A 13,627-nucleotide genomic window follows, 5' to 3' on the forward strand; every position below is an offset into this window, starting at 1 on the left:
TATGATGGTGTTTGTGCAATATCTGGGATATATCTTGTTTTCTATCTGTTGGCTATTGTCAGTTTTCAAAGAGAGCATGACAATTCTCAGTTCTCACATAATAGCTGGAGACATAGAACACAATAGAACACAATACCATAATGCCATACAGATAGAACACAAGTTCATGACACATCCACAAGTTCATGACACAAAGACCATAATGTCATACAAATGGCATACACCACACAAGTTCATCACATTACTCAAACATTCTTCTTCCTAGGTGTGATCTTTTTAACTAGAACTCAAACTATACGTTCTTCTGGTGGTGAAGGTCTTTCAACAACTGCTACATCAGCTTGTGTCATTGTGAGATGTGCTTGACTCTCTTTGACAACCTATTGTGATGACTCAGATACATCTTTCGGGAGCCAGCCTTTAGTAGAATTTTTCCTAGGCCTTCTCTTCCTGTTTTACAAAAATTAGCACATAGAGTAAATAATAGAAAATATCACAAATAATAACACAATACATCCATTACCTTTTCTTTGTGCCATTAAATGGACATTTGTAGCTTGCTTTCCTGTGCCCTAATTCACCACAGTTTGGACACTTGAACTTTCCCCGAATACTTTTCTTCCCATTCTCATTGTTAGTTTTCTTTTTGAAAGGGAATTAGGCTTACACCTAGTTCCTAAATAATTTTGGTGGTTGAATTGCCCAACACAAATAAATTGGACTAACTAGTTTGCTCTAGTGTATAAGTTATACAGGTGCCAAAGGTTCACACTTAGCCAATAAAAAGACCAAGTATTGGGTTCAACAAAAGAGCAAAGGGATAACCGAAGTGTGCCCTGGTCTGGCGCACCGGATTGTCCGGTGTGCCACCGGACAGTGTCCGGTGCACCAGGGGACTTCACGCTGAACTCTTCACCTTCGGGAAAATCCAGAGGCGCTCCGCTATAATTCACCGGACAGTGTCCGGTGCCCCAGGGAAGAGCGGCTCTGGAACTCACCGGCTTCGGGAATTTGCTCCGCTATAATTCACCGGACTGTCCGGTGAACCAGCAGAGCAACAGCTACTTCGCGCCAACGGTCACCTGCAGGCGCATTTAATGCGCGCCAGAAGCACGCAGAAGTCAGGCACGCGCGAGATGGTGCACCGGACAATCTATAGTACCTGTCCGGTGTACACCGGACATCCAGGCGGGCCCAGAAGACAGAGCTCCAACGGTCGGAACCCAACGGCCTTGGTGACGTGGCTGGCGCACCGGACATGTACGGTGTGCACCGGACTGTCCGGTGCACCATACGACAGTCAGCCACCACCAAACGGCTAGTTTGGTGGTTGGGGCTATAAATATCCCCAACCACCCCACATTCAAGTTATCCAAGTTTTCCCACTTCAACTACTTACAAGAGCTCTAGCATTCAATTCTAGACACACCTAAGTGATCAAATCCTCTCCAAACTCCACACAACGCCCTAGTGATTAGTGAGAGAGATTTGCTTGTGTTCTTTCGAGCTCTTGCGTTTGGATTGCTTTCTTCTTTCTTTGATTCTTTATTGCGATCAAATTCACTTGTAATTGAGGCAAGAGACACCAATCTTGTGGTGGTCCTTGTGGGAACTTTGTGTTCCAAGTGATTGAGAAGAAAAGCTCACTCGGTCCGAGGGACCGTTTGAGAGAGGGAAAGGGTTGAAAGAGACCCGGTCTTTGTGACCACCTCAACGGGGAGTAGGTTTGTGAGAACCGAACCTCGGTAAAACAAATCCACGTGTCTCACTCCTTATTCGCTTGCGATTTGTTTTGCACCCTCTCTCGCGGACTCGATTATATTTCTAACGCTAACCCGGCTTGTAGTTGTGATTATTTTTGAGAATTTCAGTTTAGCCCTATTCACCCCCCCCTCTAGGCGACTTTCAATTGGTATCAGAGCCCGGTGCTTCATTAGAGCCTAACCGCTCGAAGTGATGTCGGGAGAACTCGCCAAGAAGGAGATGGAGACCGGCGACAAGCCCGCTACAAGCCACGGGAAGGCTTCATCGGGAGAGTCCCACAACAAGGAGAAGAAGAAGGAGAAGAAGACTTCTTCTCACAAATCGCATCGGAGTGGCGACAAAATAAAAAGGATGAGGAAGGTGGTCTACTACGAGACCGACACTTCATCACCTTCTACCTCCGGCTCCGACGCGCCCTCCATAACTTCTAAGCGTCATGAGCGTAAGAAGTTTAGTAAGATCCCCTTACATTATCCTCGTACTTCTAGACATACTCCATTACTTTCCGTTCCATTAGGCAAACCGCCAACCTTTGACGGTGAAGATTATGCTAGGTGGAGTGATTTAATGAAATTTCATCTAACCTCACTCCACAAGAGTATATGGAATGTTGTTGAGTTTGGAGCACAGATACCATCCGTAGGGGATGAGGATTATGATGAGGACGAAGTGGCCCAAATCGAGCACTTCAACTCCCAAGCCACAACCATACTCCTCACCTCTCTAAGTAGGGAGGAGTACAACAAGGTGCAAGGACTAAAAAGCGCCAAGGAAGTTTGGGACGTGCTCAAGACGGCGCACGAGGGTGATGACCTCACCAAAATCACCAAGCGGGAAACGATCGAGGGGGAGCTCGGTCGCTTCCGTCTACGCCAAGGGGAGGAGCCACAAGACATGTACAACCGGCTCAAAACCTTGGTGAACCAAGTGCGCAACCTCAGGAGCAAAAAGTGGGATGCCCACGAGGTGGTTAAGGTTATTCTAAATCTCTTATTTTCCTTAACCCTACTCAAGTACAATTAATTCGTGGCAATCCAAGATATACACTAATGACTCCCGAGGAAGTAATCGGGAATTTTGTGATCTTTGAATTTATGATCAAGGGCTCACGAAAGATCAACGAGCTTGACGGTCCCTCCACATCCGAAGCCCAACCGGTTGCATTCAAGGCGACGGAGGAGAAGGAGGAGTCTACACCAAGTAGACAACCAATCGATGCCTCCAAGCTCGACAATGAGGAAATGGCGCTCGTCATCAAGAGCTTCCGCCAAATCCTCAAACAAAGAAGGGGGAAGGACTACAAACCCCGCTCTAAGAAAGTGTGTTACAAATGTGGTAAGCCCGGTCATTTTATTGCAAAATGTCCTATATCTAGTGACAGTGACAGGGGCGACGACAAGAAGGGAAGGAGAAAGGAGAAGAAGAGATACTACAAGAAGAAGGGCGGCGATGCCCATGTTTGTCGAGAGTGGGACTCCGACGAAAGCTCTAGCGACTCCTCCGACGACGAGGACGCCGCCAACATCGCCGTCACCAAGGGACTTCTCTTCCCCAACGTCGGCCACAAGTGCCTCATGGCAAAGGACGGCAAAAAGAAGAAGGTTAAATCTAAATCCTCCACTAGATATGAATCCTCTAGTGATGAAAATGCTAGTGATGAGGAAGATAACTTGCGCACTCTTTTTGCCAACTTAAACATGCAACAAAAGGAGAAATTAAATGAATTAATTAGTGCCATCCATGAGAAGGATGATCTCTTGGACTCCCAAGAGGACTTCCTTATTAAAGAAAACAAGAAGCATGTTAGAGTTAAAAATGCTTATGCTCTAGAAGTTGAGAAATGTGAAAAATTATCTAGTGAGCTAAGCACTTGCCATGAGACCATTGACAACCTTAGAAATGAAAATGCTAGTTTAAATGCTAAGGTTGATTCTCATGTTTGTGATGTTTCAATTCCCAATCCTAGAAATGATAATAATGATTTGCTTGCTAGGATTGAAGAATTAAACATTTCTCTTACTAGCCTTAGGATTGAGAATGAAAAATTGCTTGCTAAGGCTAAGGATTTTGATGTCTGCAATGTTACTATTTCCGACCTTAGAACTAAAAATGATATTCTACATGCTAAGGTTGTAGAATTAAAATCTTGCAAACCCTCTACATCTACCGTTGAGCACACTTCTATTTGTACTAGATGTAGAGATGTTGATGTTAATGCTATTCATGATCACATGGCTTTAATTAAACAACAAAATGATCATATAGCAAAACTAGATGCTAAGATTGCCGAGCATGACTTAGAAAATGAAAAATTTAAATTTGCTAGAAGCATGCTCTATAGAGGGAGACACCCTGGCATTAAGGATGGCATTGGCTTCCAACAGGGAGGCAATGTCAAAATTAATGCCCCTCCTAAGAAGTTATCTAATTTTGTTAAGGGCAAAGCTCCCATGCCTCAGGATAACGAGGGTTACATTTTGTACCCTGCCGGCTACCCTGAGAGCAAAATTAGGAGAATTCATTCTAGGAAGTCTCACTCTGGCCCTAACCATGCTTTCATGTATAAGGGTGAGACATCTAGCTCTAGGCAACCAACCCATGCTAAGTTGCCTAAGAAGAAAACTCCTAGTGCATCAAATGACCATGACATCTCATTTAAAACTTTGGATGCATCTTATGTTTTGACTAACAAATCCGGCAAGGTAGTTGCCAAGTATGTTGGGGGCAAACACAAGGGGTCAAAGACTTGTGTTTGGGTACCCAAAGTTCTTGTTTCTAATGCCAAAGGACCCAAAACCATTTGGGTACCTAAAGTCAAGAACTAAACTTGTTTTGTAGGTTTATGCATCCGGGGGCTCAAGTTGGATTATCGACAGCGGGGGCACTAACCACATGACAGGGGAGAAGAAGATGTTCTCCTCCTACGAGAAAAACCAAGATCCCCAACGAACTATCACATTCGGGGATGGAAATCAAGGTTTGGTCAAAGGATTGGGTAAAATTGCTATATCACCTGACCATTCCATTTCCAATGTTTTTCTTGTAGATTCTTTAGATTACAATTTGCTTTTTGTATCTCAATTATGCAAAATGGGCTACAACTGTCTCTTTACTGATGTAGGTGTCACTGTCTTTAGAAGAAGTGATGATTCAATAGCATTTAAGGGTGTGTTAGAGAGTCAGCTATACTTAGTAGATTTTGATAGAGCTGAACTCGACACATGCTTAATTGCTAAGACTAACATGGGTTGGCTCTGGCACCGCCGACTAGCACATGTTGGGATGAAGAATCTTCATAAGCTTCTAAAGGGGGAACACATTTTAGGATTAACAAATGTTCATTTTGAGAAAGACAGGATTTGTAGCGCATGCCAAGCAGGGAAGCAAGTTGGTGCCCATCATCCACACAAGAACATCATGACGACCGACAGGCCACTGGAGCTCCTACACATGGACCTATTCGGCCCGATTGCTTACATAAGCATCGGCGGGAGTAAGTACTGTCTAGTTATTGTGGATGATTATTCTCGCTTCACTTGGGTGTTCTTTTTGCAAGAAAAATCTCATACCCAAGAGACCTTAAAGGGATTCTTGAGACGGGCTCAAAACGAGTTCGGCTTAAGGATCAAGAAAATTAGAAGCGACAACGGGACAGAGTTCAAGAACGCACAAATCGAAGGCTTCCTTGAAGAGGAGGGCATCGAGCATGAGTTCTCTTATCCCTACACCCCACAACAAAATGGTGTAGTGGAGAGGAAGAATAGAACTCTATTGGACATGGCAAGAACCATGCTTGATGAGTACAAGACTTCGGATCGGTTTTGGGCCAAGGCAGTCAACACCGCTTGCTACGCCATCAACCGGTTATATCTTCACCGAATCCTCAAGAAGACATCATACGAACTCCTAACTGGTAAAAAGCCCAATATTTCATATTTTAGAGTCTTTGGTAGCAAATGCTTTATTCTTGTTAAAAGAGGAAGAAAATCTAAATTTGCTCCTAAGATTGTAGAAGGCTTTTTACTAGGATATGATTCAAACACAAGGGCATATAGAGTCTTTAACAAGTCCTCTGGACAAGTTGAAGTTTCTTGTGACGTTGTGTTTGATGAGACTAACGGCTCTCAAGTAGAGCAAGTTGATCTTGATGAGATAGATATTGAAGAGGCACCGTGCATCGCGCTAAGGAACATGTCCATTGGGGATGTGTGTCCTAAAGAATCCGAAGAGCCTCCCAATGCACAAGATCAACCATCCTCCTCCACGCAAGCATCCCCACCAACTCAAAATGAGGATGAGGCTCAAGTTGATGAAGGAGAAGATCAATCAAATGAGCCACCTCAAGATGACGGCAATGATCAAGGGGGAGATGCAAATGATCAAGACAAGGAGGATGAAGAACAAAGGCCGCCACACCCAAGAGTCCACCAAGCAATCCAACGAGATCACCCCGTCGACACCATCCTTGGCGATATTCATAAGGGGGTAACCACTAGATCTCGTGTTGCACATTTTTGTGAGCATTACTCTTTTGTTTCCTCTATTGAGCCACACAGGGTAGAGGAAGCACTTCAAGATTCGGATTGGGTGGTGGCGATGCAAGAGGAGCTCAACAACTTCACTAGGAATGAGGTATGGCATTTGGTTCCACGTCCTAATCAAAATGTTGTAGGAACCAAATGGGTTTTCCGCAACAAGCAAGATGAGCATGGTGTGGTGACAAGGAACAAAGCTCGACTTGTGGCCAAGGGATACTCCCAAGTCGAAGGTTTGGATTTCGGTGAAACCTATGCACCCGTAGCTAGGCTTGAGTCAATTCGTATATTATTGGCCTATGCTACTTACCATGGCTTCAAGCTTTATCAAATGGATGTGAAGAGTGCCTTTCTCAATGGACCAATCAAGGAAGAGGTCTATGTTGAGCAACCTCCCAGCTTTGAAGATAGTGAGTACCCTAACCATGTATATAAACTCTCTAAGGCGCTTTATGGGCTCAAGCAAGCCCCAAGAGCATGGTATGAATGCCTTAGAGATTTCCTTATCACTAATGGATTCAAAGTCGAAAAAGCTGATCCTACTTTATTCACTAAAACTCTTGAAAATGACTTGTTTGTATGCCAAATTTATGTTGATGATATTATATTTGGGTCTACTAACGAGTCTACATGTGAAGAATTTAGTAGGATCATGACACAAAAATTCGAGATGTCTATGATGGGGGAGTTGAAGTATTTCTTAGGATTTCAAGTGAAGCAACTCCAAGAGGGCACCTTCCTAAGCCAAACGAAGTATACTCAAGATATTCTAAGCAAGTTTGGAATGAAGGATGCCAAACCCATCAAGACACCCATGGGAACCAATGGGCATCTCGACCTCGACACGGAAGGTAAATCCGTCGATCAAAAGGTATACCGGTCGATGATAGGCTCCTTGCTATATTTATGTGCATCTCGACCGGATATTATGCTTTCCATATGCATGTGTGCAAGATTCCAAGCCGACCCTAAGGAAGCTCACCTTACGGCCGTAAAACGAATCTTGAGATATTTAGTTTATACTCCTAAGTTTGGGCTTTGGTATCCTAGGGGATCCACATTTGATTTAATTGGTTATTCGGATGCCGATTGGGCGGGGTGTAAAATCAATAGAAAGAGCACATCGGGGACTTGCCAGTTCTTGGGAAGATCCTTGGTGTCTTGGGCTTCAAAGAAGCAAAATTCTGTAGCTCTTTCTACCGCCGAAGCCGAGTACATTGCTGCAGGTCATTGTTGCGCGCAACTACTTTGGATGAGGCAAACCCTTAGGGACTATGGTTACAAATTAACCAAAGTTCCTCTTCTATGTGATAATGAGAGTGCAATCTGCATGGCGGATAATCCCGTTGAGCATAGCCGCACTAAACACATAGCCATTCGGTATCATTTTCTAAGGGATCACCAACAAAAGGGAGATATCGAGATTTCATATATTAACACTAAAGATCAATTAGCCGATATCTTTACCAAGCCACTAGATGAACAAACTTTTAACAAACTTAGGCATGAGCTAAATATTCTTGATTCTAGGAACTTCTTTTGTTAAATTGCACTCATAGCTCATTTATATACCTTTGATCATGTCTCTTTTATGTACTATGACTAATGTGTTTTCAAGTCTATTTCAAACCAAGTCATAGGTATATTGAAAGGGAATTAGAGTCTTCGGCGAAGACAAAGGCTTCCACTCCGTAACTCATCCTTCGCCGACACTCCGAGCAACTCTCCATCTTTGGGGAGGAAAAGAACTCCGTCTTTGGTATAATATTCACTCATTTGTTTATGACCAAAGGGGGAGAAAGTAATTCAAAGGGCTCTAATGATTCTGTTTTTTGGCGATTCATGCCAAAGGGGGACAGAGTATGAGCCCAAAGCAAAAGGACCGCACCACCACCTAATTTTAAAAAGAGTTTTTCAATTGGTATGATTCTCAATTGATAAATTTAACATTGGTATCTTATTGTGTTCAAAAGGGGGAGAAAGTAATTTTTCAAATTTGATATATCAAAACCCTCTTGAACACTAAGAGGAGAATTTTATTTGGGGGGAGTGTTGAGCCTCAAATTGAGCGAGCGGACGGTCCGGCCCTGAGGCCGGACGGTCCGCGGTCCGGACAGTCCGCGCCTGTGGGCCGGACGGTCCGCGCATGCGCAGAGCAGTTTAGGGTTCCGAGTTTTGTGCTATGTTTGTTGGCTAGATTTGCGGAATTAGCTCGGAATCCAGTCGTGTAAAGGGTCCAGCCCCCCTCCTCTATAAAAAGAGAGGTCTACGGCCGATTTGTAATCAACAATCGAATCAATACAACTTCTATTCGCATTTTTTCCAGTACAATTAGGAGTAGTTCTAGTCTAGTTCTAGTTTAGCCTCTCAATCCCCAAATTCTTCGCCTCTCTTCGACTCTACGCCGATTAGAGGAGTCTAGGTCGGCCGGCCCGAGCCTAGACAACCCCTAGGATCTCTCCTCCCCGACGGGGTCCCTCCCGGGAGCGAGATCCAGGCGCCGCCGGCGATCTTCTGCCGCCCCTGCACACACGCGGACCGTCCGGCCCCAGGGCGCGGACCGTCCGGGCGTCAGGCAGGAAAACCTAGCCCCTGCGCCAGGTCGCGGACCGTCCGGCCCCAGACCGCGGACCGTCCGCGCCTGACCAGAGAGCACCGCCGCCGGTTCTTCTTGAGTATTTGGCGCTCCGAAAAGGCGTCAACATACTTTTTGGCGACTCCGCTGGGGACAACATATCTAAGCTTATCAAATCGGCCCTCAATGGCCGGTTCAAGGGATAGCTCTGATATTTCTCCAAGCAACATCATAGAGCCGACTTGGGAAACCTTGCCGGCTGACGAGCAGCTCCAGTTTGAGGAGCACAAGGAGCGGATGATCCAGGAGGCGAAAGCAAAGTTCTTGGCCAACTTCAAAGTGGACAGGAACAACAAGGTCGTCCGACATCGGGCGACGGATCCGGCTTCGCTCCAACCCACGCCAGATATCCCCAATGTAAGTAATACCAACGATCTGCAATCTCTTAGAAATTATGTAGAAGATCAGCGTGAACAAATGCAGAACATCATAGGGGGTATGCAAAGCGATCTTAAGAGACTAGTACGTGCATTTGATAAATCTAGTACCGCAAATTTTCCTTCGCACGAGGTTGAGTTAGGAGATAACGCGTGTAACACATCGGCTACAGGTTGTCACGACCAGTCACAACCCCTTTATGGGATGCCGATGGACACATACCCTAAGCAACCGCAAATCGGCAGCAAACCAGCCGATCTGCACATGCCCGGACCGTCCGCACGTGAGCGCGGACCGTCCGGGCCAGCAACAGTCGGGCCTATTTTTAATGAGTTACCTAGATATGCGCCCGAGCCACCACACACGGCACAGAACCCAAACTACCCAGTCGGACGGTCCGCATACAACGACGGATGGTCCGCATATAACCACGGACGGTCCGGGTACGTATCCGGACAGTCCGCGCATGAGTCTTTTGAGGAGGATTATTACATGAATCCTTGCCCATCCCAGCAACACTTCCCATCACACTATGCGATGCACCAGCCCATTAATTCAGGATCCAAAGCCCAAGAAAGCTTTCCGGCCCCACCTAGAAGGCCGGAAAGAAAAGATCAAACCTATGACCCATATAGGGCAAATGAAAATGCACCACGTAACTCAAACCAATGGGGGGAAAGACAACGTGCTAATGTCCAGCCAAACCCACCTATGTTTGACCAGAGAGCCGGTGGTCTCGCACCGGCTGCCATTGATATAGTAAGGGAAGAAATAGCCAGGGCGTTTCGAGATAAGCTCGGAGTAAGCATGGTCCCTGGGGGGCAATCATATCGGAAACCTTATGACAGCCGATTTGATCACCACCCATACCCACAGGGAACCAGGATACCCGAATTCGCAAAATTTTCGGGTGATCAAGGGAAAAACACACGTGAACATATAGGCCAGTTCTTAGCACAATTGGGAGGATTGGCCGACACAGAGGCATTTCGCGTACGTTTATTTTCATTATCGCTAACAGGAACCGCGTTTGCATGGTATGCCACTTTACCTCCTAATTCCATTTCATCATGGGGGGATCTAGAACAAAAATTTCATGATCATTTTTTCTCCGGTGACTATGAGTTGGATTTGGTAGATTTAGTGTCGCTGCGACAGACAAAAGATGAATCGGTTAATGATTACATCCGGAGATTCCGAGATACAAGAAACCGATGCCTTCAAATTCATTTAGCAGAGAAACAGTTAGTAGGATTAGCCTTTAATGGTCTGCGATATTATTTAAAAGAAAGATTAGAAGGCATCCAATTCTTTACACTAGCACAATTACACCAGAGAGCTTTGGCTTGTGAAAGCTGAAGCAAAGAAACTGCTAAAACAATTCGTCACAACGTACATGTAGTAGAATACGACCAAAGTAGCTCAGAAGACGAATCAGCAGAGGTGTATGCTGCTGAAATGGTTTGGCCAAAGCAGGCCAAATCTTCGGCTTGTGCCTCCTTACAGCCGGTTCAAAAGAAACGGCAAGAGGAGGTTAAGTTTACATTTAATGTTGGTAAGTGTGATAGAATATTTGATGAATTACTTAAAAATGGCAACATTAAAATAAATCACACTGTTCCATCCGCCGACGAGCTAAAACGTCATGCATATTGCAAGTGGCATAACTCATTTTCTCATGCCACTAATGATTGTAATGTATTCCGTCGACAGATTCAATCGGCCATTAACGAAGGACGATTGAAATTTCAGGAAATGCAGGTGGATATAGAGCCCTTTCCGATGAACATGATTGACTTCGAGGGCAAGAAAGTCCTAGTTCGGCCAAACACAGCCGATAAAGACAAAGGCAAAGAGACAATCATCGGCAATGCTAAAGAGGCCGATGGGGATCGTAAAGTTTCTTGCAGGAAAGTGGTGGCCGAGAAGACTCCCGATGGAGGGGAGACCCTAAAGGTGACCATCACAGCCTCCAGTACTGGGGGGCAAGCGTAGACAGGGAGACAGATGCAGGAGCCCGTGCTGCGTATCCCGGACGGTCCGGCACGTAGGCGCGGACGGTCCGGGACCCCACCGGACGGTCCGGAGAGCTCCGGCGGACAGTCCGGCCGTACTCAGGATTCACAACGTCCACGTACTTTCAAACCACGACGACCAGAGATAGGTACGTGGAAAACAAATACATTCAAAGCAGCCAGTCGGTTGGTTAAAGCCGGCCCAACTTTTGATCAATTATTGTCTAAATACGTAAAAAAGAAGGCCGGCCCCAGTGACCGGCCAGCAAAGCGACCCCGCTCACCCACTCATGAGCAGCGCCAGGTCAGGCCGATTGGATCACCCCACCAATCGGAAGAAATGAAAGGTCATACTATACAAGTGAGACCTAACATACCTGCATGGACACCTCCACCTCCATATCCACCTATGCCATATCCGTACACATATTTACCTCCGCCATATGTCCCAAATCAAATGTGGGGCATGCCACCATATCCATTTGGGATGCCGCAGTACCCCGCCTGGGGGGCACCCCAAACATCTGTTTTCAACAGGTTGACGCCACCAGTACAAGACCGATTGAGCACTGCTCAATCCGGTCACCAGGCACAAACCCAACAGGATTGCCGGACTACTCGGCCTTCAAGGCTGACCAATCCGGCAGGGGGGCATATGCCTGCAGCAACTCAAAAAACAACAAAAAAGGACATCATCAAAATAGGCATTGCAGATGTTGTCATACAAGAAGATAATAAAGGGCCGATGATTTTCGGCAAATCGGCCAACACAACCGAAAAGGATACGGCTACCATCAAAACAGCCGATCCAAAGTACTCCATGCCTCGATGGTGCCCAGCGGGATTGACACGATCCCAAAAGAGAAAATTACAGCGCCTAAGAGCAAAGGAGAGCCAGGAGAAGGAGGCGGAAAAGACATTTAATGACACACATCCATTATACCCGCCACCGCAAAAGAAATGGAGACCAAAGGCCGTTGAGAAAAAACAAACGGCCACAGAAATAGAAAGTCAATCTGCACCAGGCGCGGACCATCCGGCCCCTACGCGCGGACCGTCCGCCATTCACCAGGAAGCCTCCAACGACACGACAACATCAATGGAAGAGGATGACCTGCTGGGAGAAGACCTGGTCGACTACGAGGCTTCTCCAGAACGCCCAGGTATGGATGTAAATATTATTACATTTTCTGCCGATTGTACTATTATCGGCGACGATGAACCTGTTGTTGCCCAGTTTGATTTTGGTCCTAAAGAAGCCGCCTTTACTAAACCAAAAGAATCGGTAAATCATTTAAAGCCGCTCTTCGTGCGCGGCCACATTGATGGGATACCGATTGCTAAGATGTTGGTAGATGGAGGGGCGGCTGTAAATCTAATGCCTTATTCATTATACAGAAAATTAGGTAAACAAGATGACGAACTTGTCAAGACCAACATGACCCTCAGCGGTGTTGGAACTGATAGTTCGATCAAAGCCAGGGGAGTCACGTCCGTTGAATTAACCATCGGGACTAAGACCCTTGCTGCTGCATTCTTCGTCGCTGATGTAGAAGGAAATTACAGTTTAATTCTAGGCAGAGATTGGATTCACGCCAATCAATGTGTACCTTCCACATTACATCAAATGCTAATACAATGGGTAGGCGATGACATAGAACAAGTACATGCTGATGTATCGGCCTGCATCGCTGTGGCCGATGCCCCTGTACTCTGGACTTATGAGACTGCTACATGTCTCACAGGAGTAGATTTTTCTGATTACCAATTCATAAGTATAGATAAGAAAGGCTTCATTCCTGTAATGCTAGAGCCGATGGAGAATCGGCTAAATCCTAAATAAAGTTTAAATGATGAATACACACAAAATTCATGAGTCTCTGGCCACGGACAGTTCAGCTTCCAAGGCCGGATGGTCTGGTCTTTCACAAAAGGGTTCGGACTTTAAGACCGAACATATATCACAGCAAAAGGACAGTATTACGGATGATCCGGTCCCCGAGACCGGAGAGTCCACCGTCGCACAAAGATCTTCTAATTCCTCTGTGGGGAACATGATAGAGGAATTCAGAGATCTTGATAAACTAGGACAGGGGTTTACATCGGCCGATCCTTTGGAGGAGATTGACATAGGAGATGGTAAAACTCCAAGGCCGACTTTTGTAAACAAGACCCTGGAGACCGATCCTAGAGATGAGATGATCGGTCTATTAAAGGAATATTCAGATTGCTTTGCTTGGAATTATACTGAGATGCCTGGATTAAGCCGAGAGATCGTAGAGCATCGGCTGCCCATTAAA

This window comes from Zea mays, chromosome 1 (genome assembly GCF_902167145.1).
Source record: "Zea mays cultivar B73 chromosome 1, Zm-B73-REFERENCE-NAM-5.0, whole genome shotgun sequence".
In the NCBI taxonomy this organism is placed as follows: Eukaryota; Viridiplantae; Streptophyta; class Magnoliopsida; order Poales; family Poaceae; genus Zea; species Zea mays.